The sequence below is a fragment of the Nycticebus coucang genome, chromosome 2 (genome assembly GCF_027406575.1).
Source record: "Nycticebus coucang isolate mNycCou1 chromosome 2, mNycCou1.pri, whole genome shotgun sequence".
In the NCBI taxonomy this organism is placed as follows: Eukaryota; Metazoa; Chordata; class Mammalia; order Primates; family Lorisidae; genus Nycticebus; species Nycticebus coucang.
Window position 1 is genome coordinate 54,553,210 of NC_069781.1, and position 5,038 is coordinate 54,558,247.

The window sequence follows — 5,038 nt, forward strand, 5'->3', positions numbered from 1 at the left end:
ACTTTGATGAGAATATTTCAGATTGTATATGAAACCAGCACATTGTACCCCTTGATTTCACTAATGTACACAGCTATGATTTAACAATAAAAAAATAAATAAATAAAAAGAATGAAATGGTCTTCAAAGTCTAACGCAAGGCAACAATCTGAAAAGTGACAAAAAATATTTCACATGCTAAAAGATCTTTCAAGACCAAGGATTTGGCTTCATGTATAATAGAATAGCCACACTATATTCTGTTTATACTAGAACAATTCATGAAAAATAAAGATAAGCAGTTTTATACATAATGAAAGCACCAAAATATCTAAAAGCCATTACAACCACATATTATAATAATGCTTGACTCTTAGGGGATAAAGTTTTGAATGCCAAATAGATTTTTCCTTAGGCTAATATTTCAATTAATATTTAAACCATTTGAGTTCCTTTGGCTTTCAGCCTTCACCAAGTAGATAGACATCCAGAAGAAGATGATCTGCAAGGTTATTTTAATAACTAGAGGTTAAGTGTATATTGAATCAATATTTTCTAAGTGAATATTATAAATTCTTTTTTACAGGTTTTCTTAGAAGTATTTTACCATTACAAACAGTATTTGACTAATAATAATGTGAAGGGAATGTTAAAAAAAATCATATCTGCTACAATTCAGAAAAAAACTAAGGAATAGGTTGTGAACAGGGACCATGTTCATTTTGCGGCATTTAGAATAATGTAGCAGTGCCTATAACAAGTAAACAGTGGACAGCCTTGGTTCTGCTGGATTTAGATTAACCTTTACAAGCAATGCAGATTTAGATTATGAAAATAAATTGAAAATGGCATCTCCTTTGACTCACTTTGTACTCTGCATTTTCTTAAGCTTTTATGTGACTGTCAAATATTAGTTCAGTGCTCCATTTGTATTTATAGCATTTTATACTTTTTTTTTTCCTGAAAAGATAAGCACCAGTCTTCAGAGAAAGCTTTTGACTACTAGAAATAAAAAACAACTCTTTCCTGAATGGTTAATGTTTCAAATATGAGCACAGATACCAGATGGCAAAAAGGGAGAAAAAGAATTCAAGTTGTTTCATTGTTCAATGATAAGGATTTTTCCATCTGCTGATTGAATGCTAACTTGGTTTACATTCGGTCAGAGCCAATACAATTAAAACTCTACGTGAAGTAAAATGTTTCAGGAAAAAAAAAAAAATAGAAACCTGAGAAATCCTTCAATGGGTTACACCAATTCCTTAAACACCTACAATTTTTATGTGTACAAATGTGGGTGTGTGATCAAAGTATCAGATGCATTTTGAAAAATTCTAAAGTCTTATGTATTTAAAAAACGCTAATGAAGATGACTTTATGTGATTGAAATGTAAGTGGACATCTGCTAGAATTTAGAATCCTGGTGAAATAAAATATATCTAAAATAGTAATATACTGGGGTAACCACCACAAAAGATGAACTAGAAGATTACTGGTGAGTGAACAATATGGCAGCAGTTGACAAATAAAGATTAAACGGCTGATCCACTGAGACCAAAGAGCATGTGATGAGGAAAAATCACATAGCTGTGACCAGCAACAACATTTGAAAGGATAGCAAAGAAAGGAGTTATACACTGCGATAGTTCTAAAGAAGAAGGAAGTACCCAGAAACAAATGGAATTCATGAGAAGTTTCAAGTAAGAATCATGAACAACAAAAGAATTCTAGGATTCTGCTGGGTAAGTTGACCACTACAGGAATATTTTCTCCACAATCCTTTCATGGAACAAGGTCCTACTCAAAATAAAATATTCAAAACATCAAAATCTTAAGAAAGAGTTTGCCATATACAGAGAAGAGAGGAAGAGTAGCGGGCTGCTGAATTGGCTTCCAAAATGATGCCCACACCAGTTATTCTGTTAAAAGAGGGGACTGATAGTTCTCAAGGTATTCCCCAGCTTGTGAGTAACATCAGTGCCTGCCAGGTGATTGCTGAGGCTATAAGAACCACCCTAGGTCCCCGTGGCATGGACAAGCTTATTGTGGATGGCCGAGGCAAAGCAACAATTTCTAATGATGGGGCCACAATTCTGAAACTCCTTGATGTTGTCCATCCTGCAGCAAAGACTTTAGTGGACATTGCCAAATCTCAAGATGCTGAGGTTGGTGATGGCACCACCTCAGTGACCTTGCTGGCTGCAGAGTTTCTGAAGCAGGTGAAACCATATGTGGAGGAAGGTTTGCACCTCCAGATCATCATTTGAGCTTTTCGCACAGCCACTCAGTTGGCAGTTAAGAAGATCAAAGAGATTGCTGTGACGGTGAAGAAGACAGATAAAGTGGAGCAGAGGAAGCTGCTGGAGAAGTGCGCCATGACTGCTCTGAGTTCCAAGCTGATCTCCCAGCAGAAAGCCTTCTTTGCTAAGATGGTGGTTGATGCGGTGATGATGCTTGATGATTTGTTGCAGCTTAAAATGATTGGAATCAAGAAGGTACAGGGTGGAGCCCTAGAGGATTCTCAGTTGGTAGCTGGTGTTGCATTCAAGAAGACTTTCTCTTATGCTGGATTTGAAATGCAACCCAAAAAGTATGATAATCCCATGATTGCCCTTTTAAATGTTGAGCTCGAGTTGAAAGCTGAAAAGGATAATGCCGAGATCAGAGTCCATACAGTTGAGGATTATCAGGCTATTGTTGATGCTGAGTGGAACATTCTTTATGACAAGTTAGAGAGGATCCATCGTTCCGGGGCCAAAGTTGTCTTGTCCAAATTCCCCATTGGAGATGTGGCTACCCAATACTTTGCTGACAGGGACATGTTCTGTGCTGGCCGAGTACCTGAGGAGGATCTGAAAAGGACAATGATGGCCTGCGGAGGCTCAATCCAGACCAGTGTGAATGCTCTGTCAGCAGATGTGCTGGGTCACTGCCAGGTGTTTGAAGAAACTCAGATTGGAGGTGAAAGGTACAATTTTTTCACTGGCTGCCCCAAAGCCAAGACATGCACTTTCATCCTCCGCGGTGGTGCAGAGCAGTTTATGGAGGAAACAGAGCGGTCCCTGCATGATGCCATCATGATTGTCAGGAGGGCCATCAAGAATGATTCGGTGGTGGCTGGTGGCGGGGCCATTGAGATGGAGCTCTCCAAGTACCTGCGGGATTATTCAAGGACTATTCCAGGAAAGCAGCAGCTTTTGATTGGGGCATATGCCAAGGCCTTGGAGATTATCCCACGCCAGCTGTGTGATAATGCTGGTTTTGATGCTACAAACATTCTCAACAAGCTGCGGGCTCGACATGCTCAGGGAGGCACATGGTATGGGGTGGACATCAACAATGAGGACATTGCTGACAACTTTGAGGCCTTCGTGTGGGAGCCTGCTGTGGTGCGGATCAATGCCCTGACAGCAGCCTCGGAGGCAGCATGCCTTATTGTCTCCATAGATGAAACCATCAAGAACCCCCGCTCGACTATGGACACTCCCCCAGCAGCTGGCCGGGGCCGAGGTCGTGGCCACCCCCTTTGATGGGCCACACCCATCACATGACTGGCTGGTTGCAGGGTGCCGTTGTTCTCTCTGGCTTGGTTAATAGGTGTTACAAGGAAAGGCTAGTAATTGACCCACTCTGTTCTCACTGGAGGTTATTTAAAAAAAACTTAAGACTTAAAAAAAAAAAAAAAAGAAAGAGTTTGCCAGGGCTACCTTTATTTTTTTATTTATATTAAATCATAAACACATAGATCATGTATACATTAATGCATTTATGGGGTACAATGTGCTGATTTCATATAGAATTAGGAACACTTACATCACACTGGTTAATATATTCCTCATCTTGTTTACTTAGTTATTAAGACATTTATACTCTATACTAATAATCCAACAGATACCTTTGCATTATGCACCATAGGTGTGATCCCACCATTCACCCTCCCTCGATCTGACCTCACTCCTCCCCTCTCAATCCCTCCTCCCCCTCCTTCAGCTTGGGCCACAGTTGTGATCTATTCTTCATATGAAAGTGTGAGTGATTGTAAATTGGTTTCATAATAGTACTGAGTGCATGGGATATTTTTTCCTCCATTCTTGCAGGTTATGCTTCTGACAAAGGTTTGATAACCAGAATCCACAGAGAACTCAAACTTATTAATAAGAAAAGTACAAGTAATCCCATTTCATTGTGGGTAAGGGACCTGAACAAAAGCTTCTCTGAAGAAGATAGGTACATGGCCTACAGACACATGAAAAAATGTTTATCATTTTTAATCATCAGAGAAATACAAATAAAAACCACTTTGAGATATCATCTAACTCCTGTAAGACTGGCTCACAAAAAAATCCCACAACTACAGATGTTGGCGTGGATGTGCAGAAAAGGGAACACTTCTGCACTGCTGGTGGGAGTGCAAGCTAATACATCCCTTTTGGAAAGAAGTATGGAGAATACTCAGGGATCTAAAAGTAGACCTGCCATTTGACCCTGCAATTCCTCTACTAGGTGTGTATCCAAAAGATGAAAAATCACTTTATAGCAAAGATATTTGCACCAGATTGTTCATTGCAGCTCAATTCCTAATAGCCAAGTCATGGAAGAAGCCCAAATGCCCATCGACCCATGGATTAATAAATTGTGGTATATGTATACCATGGAATATTATGCAGCCTTCAAAAAAGATGGAGACTTTACCCCTTTTACGTTTACATGGATGGAGCAAGAACATTCCTACTTAGGGTTACCTTTAAAACACTGTTAAACTGCAGATCTCTTTACTACTTAAACCTCGAAAATAAAAACTATAACTTACTTCTATATTCCTTATGGCTACCACCTAGCATATGATTAATGTGCTACAAATATTTGAAAATATTAATAGAATTCCACCATCTAAATTAATATAGCTCTGGTTTTCCACCCAGCTTTACTGAGGTATAATTGAAAAATAAAAATTTTATGCATATCTAAGATGTATCCCATGCTCTTTGAAGACACATGAAGATATACAACATGTTTTCTTAGATTTATACGATAGGTGATACACATTATCAATCATGAT

General features: G+C 38.9%; 1 pseudogene across 1 annotated transcript; it reads left to right on the top strand.

Annotated features, from left to right (window-relative positions):
* The first annotated feature begins 1,835 nt into the window (after positions 1–1,835).
* On the top strand, positions 1,836–3,665 carry LOC128574470 (T-complex protein 1 subunit eta-like; annotated as a pseudogene). The gene has a single exon (XR_008376807.1). The product of XR_008376807.1 is annotated as a T-complex protein 1 subunit eta-like (transcript).
* The last annotated feature ends 1,373 nt before the right edge of the window (positions 3,666–5,038 follow it).